We start from the raw sequence: 9153 nt of genomic DNA on the forward strand, positions 1-9153 counted from the left end.
TCCGAAAACAAACCCCAAACCCCCTGGATCTCTACATATTTGTTCACAGGTTTATGTTGAGGTACATAAGTAATCCTGCAAGACATCATCCAGCCTTCACTGAAGGCACTGGAAATTTTGCTGAGGTCAGTGTTTTGTCCCCTCTCCCACTGTTCTTGTATATTCATTGGAGAACTAAATTTGATTTCTGTGCTCACAAACAAATCCCAAAACCAAAGCAAACAAATATTAAAAAAAAAACCCAACAAACAAAAAAACTCATCCTACTTGGATATATTGTATGAGAGAGATTTCAAATTAAAAACCTCCACATTCCCCCTTATCTTGCCATAATGCCTACACATGATGCTGCTGTTAGTTTCACATTTCCAAAGTCTTACCAGTTGCAGCTTTACATTTTAGTTTGCTCCTGTCAAAAGTCTCTTGCTGTGTAGTTCAAATTTCTTGTAYCCTTACAGAAAAGTCCTTGAAACGGTGCCTGACTGCAGTTAGGTGGATGTTTCTGCTCTCTGCAGGGAAACACGCAGTAAAAACTCAGAGAATCTTGAAAATTCAGTAGAAAACACATTACTCATCGTGATTTTATAAAGATACTCAGGTATGACAGCCAGATGAAATGCCAATATAATTTATAACCATTCTTTTGGGGGTTTTTATTTGTTTTCCTTCAGTTCATCACAGGCTGTCCCAGACTCTTAATGGCTGTGGGTTTTTTTCAGATGACACAGGGGATCCACAGACCTGGAACATCCCCAGGGTTAAAAGGGCTGTACACAGGACAGTACTGTACTGCTGAGCTCTTCTTCTGCTCTTTGCTTTACATGGTGGGATGGAACAGAGAAAACCCAATACACCAAACCCCAACAATTATGAATTACCTTAGGGTGGAACATAAATCAGTTGCCTAAATTTCCAATGCAACATAAAGACAATATTTTTTTGAAACTTGTGGCCTCTTCAACCTCACAGCAAATCATCCTGCTYACAGCCAAACAATTATAGGATTATTTATTCTGAAATTATATATACAGACYTCAAGTATAAAAATTATTTAATTTAATGGGCTACAAAACATCTCTAAACATCTCTAAACATCTTTTATTTTCATGTTTATCTGATGTTATTCTTGCTATTAGGAACCCATTCAAGGCAGCAGGTGCAGTTGAATAGAACTTTACATGGGAACTTCCCTCAAAAACCGGCATCAAGAACGAAGAAAAAATATGCAAAGTGGCAGATTGAATTTTAGCAAATTGACCAGATGTTTTCCCTGCCTTCCAAACAGCCTCCCCCTCCAAATACACAGAGGAAGAAAAAGTTGTTATACTTTTACATTGCAATCATCARAAGGGGAACGTTTGCTTCACTCTGTGTGTGCATGTAGGAACGGGGAGGTTTACATTTTGTAGATTGAAAAGAAATGGGGGGTATTTCTGAGTAAAGGCATTTTATGTGATTGGTGTGTTGCCAGTCCAGCAAAGCACAGACTTAAGTGCACAATAAATTAATTTACTCCAATTTAACTTAACACCATTATGTGGGGTTTTTTCCTGTTTCTTTAGGCTTTTTAAAAGTATACTGATTAGCTAATAAGTGGTTGTTAGGCTCATGCTAATTGTTCCGGCAAGTGCTGTAAGTGCAGCATTCAGCAATTCAGTCAATGTCATCCAGCACCTTTTATGGGAATCTCATGATTGTCTGGAAGTTTCCCATCCTGGGAGAGAACATCTGTCATGATGGATAGCACTCTGATGAGGGAGGGAAGTTAAACTAAGTTTTTCAATCATCTGTTTATTAATTTCATCCTGTTTCTTTTTTATCCATCTTCYAAATATTCCGTTGTCCTTAGGGGGTGTAGGACCTGAGTCCAACACTTCCTCATTGATGCTGCTTCTTCCTCCCAACCCCAGGCTACCTGCTCCCCTTCTTCATCAGGCAATTACACAGAATGAAATGTGCAGCGTGAAGTGGTGTGAAGGGAAGGATGTCTTGAACTCATTATTTGGAGAGATGCCTGACAATGAACTGTTTGTGATGCTGCTGGAATAACATATGAAATAAATTAAGTGGAACCGACTTTGCCGTTTTGCATATGATAATGGAGAGTTAAAGCAATGCTTTAAAAAATTATGGAGTTGATTGAAATTATTATACATTTGGGTTCTACCTCATACATTAATAAGAGAGCTGTGGCAGTGATTTCTAAATAGATAATAGAGAACAGTGGGCTCATACACACGCTTTAAAACCCTGATTTGAAAAWTTCCCACTGTTGCATAGTCATGAGGTCTGTTACTTGCACATTTAATTTCTTTTGAATCYTTTTAGCCCAGTGAATAATTATAATTATTAAATGAATGTACCGCAGACTGAATCATTTGTTATTTTTCTTACTATCAAGACAGTAAGACAGGTAGAAGTGATGACGAATGTGTGGGTTTTTTTAAAGCCAAACATTGTACTTATTCTGTTGGACATAAGTTTTCAACTAACTTGAAAAATKAAATGAATGTACAGCTTACAGGAGGTGACAGAGAGACTGCTACAAACAGAAATCTCGTTTTCCTTTGTGTTGCTCAGTGGTTGCTCACAACAGCTACTGCACTTATAAGGGCTATGACTGAAAACAATCAGCAGTGGTCAGCTAATATCCATGACTAATTTGTGTGTTTGTTTTGTTGTCTGGTTTCGGTGGGGTTTTTTTTGTATTTTTTGGGGGGTTTTTTGAGTTATTGTATTAAAAAAAAAAAAACCCAAGCTTTTAGAAAACCTGAAATTAAAAAAAATAATTAAAATTAGGTGGAACTCACTGGGTGAAAGGACAGCTTTCAAGTTAGCAAGGATCCTGGGTAGGCGCCCTAGCTCATACACATACCCATTTAACTTACACTATTGCTACACTATAAGTGAGAGAAAAAACTGAAAAAAAGATGCAATTTTCACCTCTTTTTGTTGAGACAAAAGCAGTGCCAACAGCATAATTTTTGTACTGTCCTCTCACTAGTTTTAGCCAATAACTTGGCAGTAACTGGCCAAACTCTTCTAAAAAGGAGGTAGGCAATAATTCACACAGTTTAAAACACCAGCTSGTTAGGGAATGTAGAGCTGAGGGCGCCCATCCTGGGTAATGGAGTGGGTTCCCCGGCAGCCACAGGCAGCCAGAAAGCCTAATCCCTAAAATAAACACTGCCCTTTTATTTTGGCCAGCTCATAGGTATGTAATGTCCACAGCAGMAAATCAGGAGAAATCTACCTCATGGTTCACAGCTCGCAGACACTGCTGCTTTTAACCTAATTCAAGAGATGTAGGAAACAGTAAAGAACTCATGTGAAAGGAGAAGAACGTGACTTTCCTGAGATTTTGGTATCAGAAAACCAAAATCAAATCTCTCTATGTATCCAAGCCCCAGAATCCTCTTCCAAACGGCAMGGCAAAAATTTCACCTCGGTAACTTCTTCCTTGCCCCTCAAAGCCTACAAACCCCTGCATAGATATGAAATCAGSGATATTAAAGCTTCCTTTCTGCTGCAGGTAGCACTGGGTCTGAGGAGCGCGCTGTCGGGGGTTTCGCTGCCGGCTGGGCAGATCCGCGCTCGCTGCCTCGCCCGCACCCCTCGCTGTCCCCGGGCTGCCATCTGCAGCTCCCCACGGCAGCCCGGGAGCTGCACCGTGCTGCACAGAGCGCTATTGACAGCGCTACAGTGAACAATAGCCGAGGGTTAACTTGTGTGAGCCGGCAGAGGTGCTGCGGAGGGGGAGGACTCGCCTTGCGCAGGGGAAAGTGCCTGCCCAGCAAAGAGCCCGGCTCCCGTGGAAAGCTGCGGACACAGGTCAGGGCCAGCTCCTGCCTCCTGCCTGCTGGCAGGTCCTTCCAGAAGCGCAAGAGACAACAGATGGCTGCTGTATGCTGGATGCGAACACAGCTGAAAATCTGTTCAGGTCCTGATGCTTCTCAGCTCTCCTCCTGTTSCAGATACCCATATATTCCCATAGTCTCTCAGACCCTTCCTAAAAGGCACATTCCTCTCCTGAAATAGAATCATGCATTATACCATTGTTCACATTTAGAAAAAAAATCTATTCCTTCATTTAGAAAATTTACTCTTTCCCATTTCTGTTCAAGAGGCACAGTCCTTAATCTTAGGACTTGCTTAGTCCTCCTATGAAATCCGTGTGGACACTCTCTGTTCCCATTTTCCATGTGATCTTTGTCTTAAACATTCATCTTGTGCCAGGACTGCCTCTACCCCGAAAGTTGCAGAGTCAGCAGCAAAAGCAGGATGATTAGTTATCACTCAGACTTCAAAAGTGTGTCCAACAGGCTAGACAGAAATGACAGAAACATTAAAAGAGACACAGCTGAGAAAGAGAGAAAACAAGRGCAGGATCAGACCAAGGAGCTGATGGTATCTAGGAGAGTTAGTACATAATATTAGATTTTACATAGCTTTTCCTTCTAGGGTACCTTAACCTGTGTTCATGACTATTTTAAAATCTCTAGAAGCTCTGTAACTTCAGAAGATGAAAAATAACAGAAAGAAAAAAAAATAAAGGAGTAAACAGGTTCCTATTTTCCTGTTTCATTTCAGGCAGACATAAAGGGGGACAATAAATCTGCTGCCCCTTCAGGACATAAAATAGGATGTTAGCTCCAGTAGTCTCTATGCCACAGCAGCTTCAGGAACAATTGCCAGCCTTGTTTCCTCCCCTGGCATTTCTGTCCCTGTGGCTGGCTCAGCAGGAGCCCGTGGACTGGCTGTATGGCACCAGGGCACACGGCCACTGCTGTGCCCCAGGGACACTGAAGTGTGCACCCTGTCACACTGACACTGTGCTGCCCTCTCCAGCACTGCAGCCCCTGCCAAGGCCCCCTGCACAGTTCTTTGGCACAGAGTTCCCTCACCCCCAGGGTGGGAAAGGGTTGGACGATGGGCATTTTAATTAATCAGACATCAAGAGGCTGCATTCAGTGCTAATAATTTACATASATCTAATTAGGTCCTGGAGAACTCGCCCTGTGCCACCATTACCAGGGGGCAACTTTTCTATAAGGGGATCTGTAAAGGCTGTGGTTTGCTCTCCAATTCCTCCCAAGGTGGCCTTGCCATGAAWGCAATCCTTGTGAGGAGCCATTAGTGACTGACCCGTGATGCTCCACCTGGATTCAATCCACTGCATTTTCCCCATTAGTTAGCGAGGTTTCTCAAGCAGGTGGAAGACCYCCTCCCACTAGATCAGAACTCTGCTGCAGCAGCAAACTGCTGTGGAATGCTGTGGCCTAATTAAGGCAATGTTAACAAGCAGCAGGAGCACACGGCTGTGAAWTCTCATTGGAGTGGAACAGAAGTTGTTGATTCTGGTTACGTAGTGTCTAAGAATCAGCTGTAAAATTCACAGCCATTTAACTTGCACCTGTTCTCAGATGAAAGAACAGGGCCTTTTGGCTCAATTTTGGTGCCCTGCATCTCTGAGCAGGATTTGGCCCTTGGTACTTACTAGGCTCTGCAAGCAATAGGTGTCATGTGTGCTGAAAGTCCTGCAATTCGATTTCTTGAATATAAAAATCACAGAAAGCATGCCAGCAGCTATGGGCAATGTAGAATGCCAGAGCCTCTAGATGTAACAGCAAAGCCCACCTACTGATCTGTGATCTGATGTGTGCTCTCCCTGAAGGAGAGTTGAAAAAAKACTGTAGGTGGATACCAGATCTGTTTCTCTCATGGTCACAGATGGTGGGGAAGAGGTTGTGGTCCCTGCTCCTCTCGTTTCAGGCAGAAGGGGAGCTCAGAGGTCGTCACTTGAAGGCAAACATCAGGGTCCAGCTGTGCCACAGCCATCAGGGCACAATCATTTCCTAGATGTCAGAAGATGAAACACGAGGTGCAGTGCTGCCAATCACCAGGACACCATGCTGTTCCCCAGTTTAAATTCTTGAGAACAGACCTGGCAGCAGGGAAGCATCTCTAGCCCAGCTTCTAAGAAAATTGCCTGCTCTGTGTCCCAGCCTGCAGTGCCCTGCTTTGCTGTGGAGGACGGCCAAATGGAGAGCTGCTCTTAGAATCTCACAGGGCAGCAGCCAGGCCAGGATCACCGTGAGTGTGATCTGTGGCTGTGCCATCAGCACACAGCACTCCAGCAGCAGTGAGAGCACACAGACCTGTGCCTCATCCACTGAGCTGTRTCCCTGCTAAGGGATCCCGCTGGCAGCGGTTCCTCTGCACTGCTCTTAGAGTCTCCRGACACTTTTACTGGGCCAGATCTGGTGCCATCGGGCTTAGATCAGACAACGACACTAAAAAGGCTGAAAACCACAACCGTCACTTCTGGTATTGTGTTTGCCCAGGTAAAACATTTGGTTTTGTATCCATTAACTCTTTCCCCAGACGAAATTAAAGCAATTAGAGCCCAACTTTATGCGGCTGTGTACAAGGGAGGGCGGGGTTGAGGTCTGTGCTCGGTTTTTGTGGCTGCAGAGCGGGGCAGGCCGTGCCGGGGCAGTGCTGAGGGCCGAGCGGCTCCATCCCGGGGCTGCAGGTGGGGAAGGGACGCTGGCACTGCCAGCCGGGGATGGCCAGGACGCTGTGACCGCAGCTGGGGATGCCAGGGATGCTGTGACTCCGGTCGGGCATGCCCGGAGCGCTGTGACCGCAGCCGGGACCGGACGCTGTCCCACTGTCCCGCTGTCCCCAGCACCGGCCCGGTCTGCGCCACCTGGCGGGCACCGGGAGCGGCGGGGCCGCGGCACCGATGGGACCCTCGCCTTTCCAGCCTCCTCTTTCATGTCCGTGCTCGCCCTGATGCCATCAGCCCGCGCTCTAAAGGCCGGCACGCTGAGCCATCCGTGCCCCCTTTCTTCGCAGCCGCCAAAGTGCCCGATTCCCACATCCCTTTCCTTAAAGTCTCGCCTAAATCACGTTTCCCCGTCCATTTCCAGGGCTCTCCCATCCTCGGTTTGGGGGTCYAAGCTCTCAGCTGAGGCATGGAACCACATCTTTGGTGATGTGACAAGATCATGAACAGCCCCTTCCCATGCCAGAGCTCAAGGTTAGGACACCTGGGCAGTCTGTCCCTTTCCAGTCAATCTTCTACTGGGCCAAAGGCAGTGAAAATTACATGTCCCACATTTCTGTACTGATAAATTCTCTTTCAGATAGTATATATTTAGAGTGTTTGAAGAGTATTCTGCAAATAACTCTCACTAATAAATATAAAAGAAAAACGAAATCTGAATTAATTAAAATAGATGGCATGAAATGTTAGTGTCTCATTTCCTTCAAACACATTCAGGAGAGGGTACCAGCAAAAAAAGAACCTTTTGGTGCAAGTGCTTCTCTTCATTCCAGGTGACTTGATATTTCAGGTGAACTGAATTATGCCCAATTAGGCATCTATAGCAGACAGTAAAAATATATCAAAATCAGATGCTGTTGTACTAAAATCGCACAGTATATGCAGAGCTTTCACTGACATGATTTCTACGTGACTCTCTGAATATCATCATGATCAATATGTAAAAAAACCATCAGGAATAAATCAGCATAKCCACTGAAGTCCAAAAGAGCCTCTTGCAACAAGCCATCATGYTTAAGGTTGTTGCAGTGTTTTCCCCGTTATCTCCTGAGCTCAGTTACTGACAGCTCCCAGCAGAGACCTTGCTCCCACCAGTCTGCTGGAGCTGATCCAGCTGACTGTTCTGCTGTGGGAAGGAACACACCAGGCTCCAGCTTCAACAGAGCACAACTCTTCCACCAACCCCACGGGATTTGGAATGGGATGGCTCCAAATTCTCTGAGCACCAACCCTTTAGTGCTGTAACTTCAGCTGGCCTTTGATGAATGCTGGTGAGCAACAGGGGGGTCCAGCCCCCTGGGAACAGGGAATGCCAGCACCATCCATTCCCATAAAGGAATGCCTGACACACAGAACCGGGGGAAAGCACCCTGAGACAGCTGCCTGTCATAGCAAACACCATCTCTGTCCCTTGCTCTGCTCTTCTTTCCAAATTGAATAGCAAGAGAACTWCCTCACACTCCCACACCCTGAAAAAAAATACTTGGGTCTTGTTCAAATAGAAACCTGGGTTGCCTGGGYTGGGTCCAACATTAATCCAATTAACAGAAAGAACAGAGATGAAACAAACACAGGAAAAGTTGCTTGTTTTCTAAATAAGTCTAAATTTATTCATTATCCTAGTTAAAAAAAAGTTTGGATTACAAGTGTCTGAACAGTATAAAAGTACAAAACAGGTTCCATAGATTTCTAATACATTAATACAAAGTGCATGACTACTCATTTTGCATTACTACCGGGAATGAGAGAGGTGGGAGGGAGTAGGGGAAGCAGTTGGCGGTTGAAATCTAGCAATAAATAAATAAATACAGAAGAGATGATCCATATCAGAGCACATCCTACACCAACACTGCAGCCTTCTTAGGTGTACAGAATTAATGATGCTGAAAACACAATTAATTCACTAATTCACATGAAATAAGTGTCTGCGAAAACAGCGAGGACTCTTGCTCAAGCCCTTGTTAGACATGATCAACCTAGTTAACATGATCAACCTAGTTATGCCTTTATACAATCAAGTATTCATTATATCTATGGCTGGACTCAATGGGCTTAGGGTCTTTTCCAACCTGAACAATTCCATTTGGTTGAGGATGAAAGCAAGGTAAGCAGCTTTGTCCTCCCTTAAGAACCTCAGAGTTTAGGAAAAGCAAAATGAGTCCAAGGAAAGCTCTAAGCTGTAAGGCTGTGATAAGTCAAAGCCCTGTTTCCCCTGATTTTCCTTCTCTCCAGAGGTTGGCTTACCCAACAGGAGAGGAAAAAAGAAAGAAAAAAAAAAGCTTTGAGGGTAGAGGCTCCTCTTAAAACCTGTRTATCTTTCCCTATCTATATTTTCATTTGCTAAGTATTCCCATTTCAGGAACTGAGACTACATGGAAATCCAGTCCTAAACCCTACCCACCACAGTATTATGCCAATGATTCTCACAAAAAAGGAAAGCTTAGAATTCATAGAATATGCTGAGTTGAAGGGACCCATCAGGATCAATTCCAACTCCTGGCCCTACACAGGACACCCCAAGAATCACACCATGTAGTAATCCACTGTAGGATATCCCAAAAGAGTAAAAGCAAAAAAAAAAA

The sequence above is a fragment of the Malurus melanocephalus genome, unplaced genomic scaffold (assembly GCF_030028575.1).
Source record: "Malurus melanocephalus ecotype Western Australia unplaced genomic scaffold, MMel_1.1 scaffold_22, whole genome shotgun sequence".
Classification (NCBI taxonomy): Eukaryota; Metazoa; Chordata; class Aves; order Passeriformes; family Maluridae; genus Malurus; species Malurus melanocephalus.